The following is an 8,538-nucleotide window of genomic DNA, read 5'->3' on the forward strand; positions in this document are numbered from 1 at the left end:
AGCAGGAACCAATTTTGTATGGGAAAGCAGCACAAAACTATAATTTCCTGTCTCATTCACACCCAGCGGCCAGTTATGGCCAAGGAGATACAGCAGAAGTTAGGTTATGCTTCTGGAAGCTTCCTGAAAGCAAGCTGGCATGTGCTTTTCAGTCTTTGCTGTTCCCTTCTTTCTACCTGGAGTGGCCATGCCATGGTGAAGGTAAAGTAGCCGGACAAAAGGCCATACACAAGACATGGCTGAAACATGTGAATTCCGTGCCTGTTAAGGGATACTGTGAAAACTGTCTTTGCCATTGCAGGTGGTCAGGGTGCGCAGCCACATGGTGAGTTGTGAAGGTGGCCAGCTTCCTCAGGAGCCCCCAGCTTTTCCCTTCAGTTCCTTTTCCTCTGCTTAAGTTTCAGCTCCCGCAGCAAGCTGGGCAGCCTGCGGGGTCTGGGTCCAGGAGCACATGTCGCTCCTCCGGCTTTCTCCCCGCTGCGTTTCTCTGAACATTGACCTTGTTCTCATCTGCTGAGGACAGGCTTCCTTAAGCAGGGCAGGGACACAGTCAGAGGCAGCCCAGGCAAGAGCCCCATCCCAGGAGAGCCCAGAGAAGAAAGGAAGGGACTTGCATGCTTTGTACACAGTACCCTGGGGTTGTCCTGTTTCAATTATGTGCTCAAATCACCAGACCCAGCTCTGTCTCCACCCTGGGCCACATGCCCATGGCCGTGGGCAGGAGGGATAGGATTCTGAGGCTGAAGCTTCACTAGGATCAGGTGAAATGGCTATGGGAGGAGCCAGTCTTCCCCTCGAGGAGAGGCTGTGTTACCTAGAGGGGGTTGGACACTAAGATCTTAGTCTTAGTGTCTGTAGGACACTAAGATCCAGTATGTCTGAAGGTGTGCATTTGTGGGAGGATTGGGTGAGGGAATAAAGCATTGACTGTCATTCAGGCAGAAGCCAGCACAGGGAGATGCTGGGATTACCGACATTTGTGGAGTCCTTTGCACCCAGACACAATGTGGAAAGCCTAATGCATTCCCAGCTGAAATGATTCTGCTAGCAGTAAACCCATGAGAGGCAGATACTTCCTCTACTGCCTCCAGCTCCACCAGCCCCGGCCAGCCCCACCAGCCTGCCCTGGAGCCTGCTTAGATTTTCCCCAGTATACAGCATTTCCTGGTTCTCTGCTCTACATCTAACCAGCTGAGCATTCTAGAAGACCTCTAGGAAAGAGCTGTGGTAGATTTGTGACTCTTTAAGCAAACCCAAGTCTTTCAAGAGCACACAGGTTGTGAGTGGTGAGGACCAGGGTGCAGCATTGTGTCCAAGTGCGGAGCACTGACCTTACCTGGATTTAAACTCCCAACCACCATGACTGACCGTACATGCCTGGGTTAGCTGTTGAACCTCCTTGCGTTTCTGCGTCTTCTCTCTAAAATGGAGACATAGTAGGACTGCCAAACAAGTTGATGTGAGAAGTAAATAAAATAATACAATCTAGTGTGCTTGGCACAATCTCTAGTTTGGAGTACATGCTCAAGAAATATATCATTGCATTCTAACATAAACCCACACAGAATACCCTATTCAAGTGGTTGCACAAAAATCTCTCCCTCTTGGGACCAGCAGTTGGTGTAATGGCTATGTTGCAGGACTCCCATGTAGTTGACTGTGGATCGAGTTCTGGACCCGGTGACTTAAATTTACACCGGGTGCATGTGCGTGCGTGCCCAAGATCCTGAGAGGAGAATGGAGGAGAAGAGATTGCAGCGTGGCCAACCACTGGGAGGTGGGGGGTGGCGGGGGTGGGGTAGGTGATTTCTTGCTTTCTCTCTCTCTGTCTCACTGGGAGGTGGGGGGTGGGTGGGGGTGGGGTAGGTGACAACTTGCTTTCTGTCTCTCTGTCTCTCTCTTTCTGGTGAGTGCACATGTCCTAGAGCAAAAAAAAACCTGTCTCTCAAAAAAAATTAAAAAAATCTCTCCCTCTTATCTGCTGCTGACCCCTTCAGGCACCAACAGCCCATAATAGTAATAGAAACTTTTCTAAGTGCCCGAGGGCTCCCTGTCTGCTTAAGCAATTAGGAGCCAACCTCTCCTTTTGAATTGGAGTTGCAGGAAAGGCAATCTGCACACTCGCACTTAACGATGAGCATGATCTGAGAAATGCGTGCTTAGGTGATTTCATTACTGTGTGAACATCACGGAATGCACTTGCACAAACCTAAGTGCTTATCGCCTGCCCCACATGAGGCTGGCTGGCATAGCCCATTGCTCCTAGGCACGAACCTGGACAGTACGTTACTGTGCTGAATGCTGTAGGCAGCTCTTACACAATGGTATGTATGTACCTAAACGTACATAACAAAGGAAAGGTACGTAAATGAACACTGTGAAATCCTTTAAATGGCACACTTGTATAGAACATTGACCTCGAGTGGATCTTCCTGAACTGGAAGATGCCTGTTGTCCCGAGGCCATGGAAAATTTTCAACTCTTAGAATCTCACGGGACCACTATCATATATGCAGTCCTTAGGGGCAGGGGCTGGGTATCGTTTTTAAAGCTCGCCAGGTGATTCTAATGTGCCGAGGGAGTTAGCAGTTTGGGTTTGGGCCCTGACCCCTGCCTGGAACTCTAGTTTCCCTTTGCCTCTCTACTCAACCTGATAGTCTGAGAATTAGAGACGCGCTATTAGCCAGAGTCTTCATGTTAAAAGTTTGCTTCCAGGGCTAGTTAGTGGCATGGTGGTTAAGGTGGCTGGATCCCACGTGGCCTACTGTGCAGTTGGAGTGGCAGACTCTGACTTGAAAAACATGCTAGGCGTGTGTGTGTGTGTGTGTGTGTGTGTGCATGGTCCTGGGGGAAGGTGGAGGGGAGGGATTGTGGTGTGGTCATCCCCACTGGGAGGTGTTTTCTCACTTTCTCTCTATCTCTCTGTCTTTTCTCCAAAGAGTGCATGCATCCTATGTTAAAAAAAAAAAATCTTAAAGCAATAAGTCGGGCCAGGAGGTGATGTGAGTTAGGCGGCTGGAACCTACATGGCTGCACAGTCTGAATACTGGACCTGACAGCTTGAAAATACTGTGGGTGTACTTACATGCCCAAAATCCTGAGAGGAAAATGGAGGGGAAGGGATTGCAGCATGGCCATTCTCCCTGGGGGCGATTTCTCACACTTTCTTTTTTTCTCTCTCTCTTTCTTTCTGGTGAGCGCACACGCCCTAGGGCAAAAACTAACTACAATAAGTAAATAAAGTCTACTTTCCAGAAGGAATTAAATGTGTCCCTCTCTCTAGTGAGAGCACACACCCTCTGACAAATTTAAAAAATAAAGAAAGCCCCTTCTGCTTTACTCTTTAAACCAAAGAAGCAACCTGACGTAACCTGATGTTAACTATTCCGTTATCTTCCTATTGCTCTGTTTAACCATCTCCACCCTACAAGTACCTTTAAAAAAACAAACTTTGTTTATGCTTTCTTCATCCCTCCTGTCTATAAAACTAGTCTCTCTGTTCACTCTTTGGAACACTTGCCCTGTTTTACGAAAAGAGGTGTTGCCCAATGCTAGAATCATAAATAGAGCCAATTAGAATCTTTACATTGCTGTTGCTTTGTTTTTGGAACAAGTTAATGTTGATTAGTTCCTCATACTCACTTGAGTCCCAGATCAATGAAGGAGGAAAGGTAGAGAGTGTGTGGAGGGTACCTGGGCTGGGTGTACCCAGTCATAATTCAAGAGTCTAGGACAGTGGTTGTCGACTGGCCAGCCCAAATCAATAATCTGAACCTCTTGGGTGGGACCCAGAAAGACATATTTTTAAAAACTCCCCAGGGGATTCTACTGAGTAGCCAAGGTTAGGAACCACACGTGTAGAAGAAAGGAACTGGGAAGATACTGTCTATGTTTGGAGAGAAAAAAGGTAGTTTTTTTCTTTCTTTCCTTTTTTTTTTAGGCTTTTGCTGCAGGGCACATGCATACGCCAAAGAAAGGGAGAGGGAAAGTGAGAAACCATTCCTTTTCCTCCATTTCCTCTCAGGACTTTGGGCAATCATGCACACGTGCCCTGAGTGATTTCAAGCTACTGGATCCAGGATTTATTTATTTATTTATTTATTTATTTATTTATTTATTGGAGAAGTTTTCCTATAGGGCACATGCGCTCGCCAGAGAGAGAGAGACAGAGAGACAGAAAGTGAGAAATCATCTTCCGGGGGGATGGCCACGCCGCAATCCCTTCTCCTCTATTCTCCTCTCGGGATCTTGGGCACACACGCACATGCGCCCGGCGTAAGTTTTAAGCCACCAGGTCCAGGATGCAAACCGCGATCGACTACGTGGGAGTCCAGCGACATAGCCATTACACCAACTGCTGGTTACTGGATCCAGGGTTTGAACTGCTTTCTGCCATGTGGGAGTCCAGCACATTAACCACCATACCACTTGCTAGCCCCAGAAAAGTTTTTACTATCTTCTTAGGTCAATTGCTTAGGGATCTGCAGATAAACTGATGAGAGATTAGCAAAAGAAAAGACAGATTTTAATGACATAGATAGGCATTCACCAAAAAAAGTGATTCAAGGACAGGTTTAGAATTTGAGGCATAAATAGCATCTTAGGGAAAGGGGGAAGAAAAGATACTTTTAGGAAAACAAAATGAAGCTTGAGTTGTGTCACTTCCATTAAATATTATGTTAGAAATAAAACTTGATCCCAGCTAATCATAAGCAACCACCTAACATAATGATTATGTGACTAGAGACTTTCCAACAAGAAACCTTAAAAGGGGCAATTTTGGAGGCCAACAGGTCGTGTGGTGGTTAAGGAGCTGGACTCTCACAGGGCTGACTGCGGTTCAAGTCCAAGACCCTGGCAGCTTGAAAATCATGCTGGGCACATGTGCATGTGTGCCCAAACTCCTGACAGGAGCATGGTAGAAGGGATTGTGATATAGCCATTCTCCCTGGGAGGAGATTTCTCATTCCCCCCGCCCCCCCTCCAGTGAGCACACACACTCTATGGGGGGAAAAAAAAAGGTGATTTCTTCTCCATTTCTCCATCCTTGCAGGATTTAGGGCATGCACACACACATGTGCAGTGTTTTTCAAGCTGCCGGGGCCAGGACTGAACCACATGGTCTGCCCTGTGGGATCCAGCTCCCTTAACCACTCACTATACCATGCCATGATCTGGCTTGCATAACCTTTTTTTTTAAGTGATAGAAAAAGACATGTGGGGGTACCAGCAATTGCAGTAATGGTTATGTTGCTGGACTCCCATGTAGTCGACCATGGTTCTAGTTCTGGATCCAGTAGCTCAAACTCACGCCAGGCGTGTGTGGTGTGCGTGCCCAAGATCCTGAGGGGAGAATGAAAGACAAGGGATCGTGGCATGGCCATCCCGCCTGGTGGGAGAGGGTGATTTCTCGCTTTCTGTCTCTCTGTCTTTCTGGAGAGCACATGCACCCTATAGCAAAAACCTTTCCAAAAAAAATTTTTTTTTCAATAAAAACTGTGTGGTTCAAGTCCCAGATTCTGTGGTTTGAAAAACACACTAGGCACATGCGCACATGTGCCCAAAATCCTGAGAGGAGACTAGAGAAGGGATTGTGGTGTGCCTATCCCCCATGAGGGCTGATCTCTCTCTCTCTTTCTCTCTCTCTCTCTCTCTCTCTTTCTGTCCCAGTAAGTGCACACACCTAATAGCAAAACTAAGAAAAAAGGGGAGGGGGGGATGCATGAGAGAGAGAGAGAAGTACTCTCAGTGGCGTGTCTTCATGCCACTTCAGCTTTCGGGATCCCGGGCACCTGAACATATCCACCCTGTTTTAGGCCAAGCCAATGGCTTCCAGACCCTCAGGCCACTTGCATTATACCCCACAAGCACCTAGGCCTCTGAGAACTTTCTGAAGTTCCCTTGTACAAAGAGAATAGGGAGCAGCAAGTGAGACAGGGTGCAGCTCTAACTGGGGAAGCCAGGGAGACCCTGTAGACACCCATGGGGGAAAGGAAAGGGAAGAGCTGCCACACAGAACAGGAGCAGAAGTCCTGAGGCTGGATGGAGCTTCCTGCCTTGGCCTGAGTCAGCAAATGTTGTTGGAGCCACTGGGGTGAGGATCAGAGCGGCAGGAGATGGGACAAAGGGGTGCACAGGGGCTGGGTCACTCCAGCCTTATGAGCCTTGGAAAAGAACAGATGAGAAGCGGCACGAAGAGATGTTGGAGGTGAGAGGAGGCTGTTACATAGAGTCCGGGCTCAGCGAATGATACCGTAAAGTGAAGATCTTAGAAGCCAAATCTCTCTGTCTCCCATCCCTCATTTTCCCCAAGGCAAACCATAAAAACTAGAATCCCTCTCTCCCAAGGCAGTCATAAAAATAAGAACTTCTCTCTCCAAAGAAGCCATAAAAACCTCAAAAACATTGCTCTAATTTTCCTCTACCCTTAGGAGTTTAGAAGTTAGCCACAAAAACATTCTCTGATTTGCTTTATCTGTTGTTAGATTAGAAGACCCTCATTCCAGAAGAATCCATCCTCATTCCCAGGAGAGAGAGTGCTGCCCAGAATAGCCAGAAGAATCTAAACAGAGTCCTTCCTGTGTTTCCCTGCTCAGTCTACTTCCCTAGGCTTATACCCTATTTGCACAAGCATATTTCTATACTGTGACTGCTGCTTCAGCAGACCTTAGCATAAAATCAGATAGCTCTCCCTGTATCTTTGGATCTTCAATCGGAGGGCTCCAGTTTGCATAATATATACTACAAAAATCTTTTGTCTTTTCTCTATTTTTTTTTTTAAATCCACTACAGGGTGCATGAATTTGCCAGAGAGAGGAAGTGGGAAACATCCCCCCTCTGGGTGGGAATGGCCACACCACAACCCCCACCCCCACCCCCACCCCAGGTGGGAATGGCCACACCACAATCCCTTCTCCTTCATTCTCCTTTCAGGATTTGGGTCATGCGCCCACACGCACCTGGCGTGTTTTTCATGCTGCTGGGTCTGGGACTTGAACTGTACAGTTGGTCATGTGGGATCCAGCCACTTTAACCTCCATATCATCTGGCTGTCCTCTCTTTTCTCTATTTTCAGTGAACCTCAGAGGGTAAATCCCTTTAACCCTACTACAGATATGCAGGTTAGAGAAGTTGGACCTGGAGTAGGCTGAAGCTGGGCAGCAGGAGATACAGAGGAGAGGATGGATTAAGGGTGTGAGGATGTGGGGCTGGAATTTGGGAGAGCCAAGGAGGGCACAGAAAGGAAGGAGAGGCAGATTTTACCCCTTCTTCTCACCAACAGGAACTTCATTGTTTCCTTCTTCATCTCTCATTGCCAGAACAGTGGTAAGTACATAGTAGGTATCAATCAATGCATTCATTTATTCAATGAATGTCTATTTATTTATTTATTTATTTTTAGGTAGAAAAGAGAATTTAATAGAAAAAAATAGAAAAGAAGTACACTCAAAAGACTCTTAGTCAATGAATGTTTATTGAACACCTACTCTGTGCCTGGTTTTATTGTAGGCAGGCACCGGCAATATTCCAGTGAACAGGTCTTTGACCTCCTGCAGTTCACATTGAGAAGAAGAAGGGAAACATAAAGGTGTGTGTGTGTGTGAGTGTGTGCGTTTATATGGCGGAAGGAAAAGGAGAATGGAGAGGGATGGAAAAGGAGAATGGAGAGGGATGTTTTAGATACATTGGTCATTGTAGGCATCTCTCATCAAGTGGCTTCTGAGCCTGAACTTCAAGGGAATCAAGCAAAGGAGTTGTAGATACAAATGAACATCTTACAACAGCAGTTCCCAATCTTTTTGTCACCAGAGAATGGAAGACAATTTTCCCACAGAGCAGGGGGAGGAAGGATGGTTTGTGGATGATTCAGCACATTATATTTATTGTATACTTTCTTTTTATTTTTATTATGTCGTAATATATAATGAAATAATTATACAACTTACGACAAGGCAGAATCTGGAGAAGCTCTGAGTTTATTTTCCTGCCATGAAAATACAACTGCATTCAAAGCCAAACTGGAATTATGGGGGTGATGAGTGAATGTTGGGATTTATATATTTTTAAAATATTTTTTACAATTTACATTTAATTATAATATTTCTTTACAGCATACAATATGGTTTTTCAATGCTTACATGCATTGCCTGTCAAGCAAGTCAATAATATTACACTACCAAACAACCCAGTAATACAAATCCTGGGTATTTATCCAAAGAATAGGAAAACACTTAGTCAGAAAGACATTCGCACATTCATATTTATTGCAGCATTATTCAAAATTGCTAAGACATGGAATCAACGTAACTATGTTCTTGGGAACAGATGACTAAATTGAAAAAATGTGGCGCATATACGCTATAGAATACTACTCAGTCATAAAAAACAATGAAACCTATCATTTGGTACAAAAGCGGATGATTACAGAAGATTTAATGTGAAGCAAAGCAAGCCAGACTATGAAAGACAGACATTGTATATCCCTGTTCGGGATATATGTGTATATATATATATATATATATATATATATATATATAT

Source organism: Tupaia chinensis, unplaced genomic scaffold, assembly GCF_000334495.1.
Source record: "Tupaia chinensis unplaced genomic scaffold, TupChi_1.0 Scaffold147282_1, whole genome shotgun sequence".
In the NCBI taxonomy this organism is placed as follows: domain Eukaryota; kingdom Metazoa; phylum Chordata; class Mammalia; order Scandentia; family Tupaiidae; genus Tupaia; species Tupaia belangeri.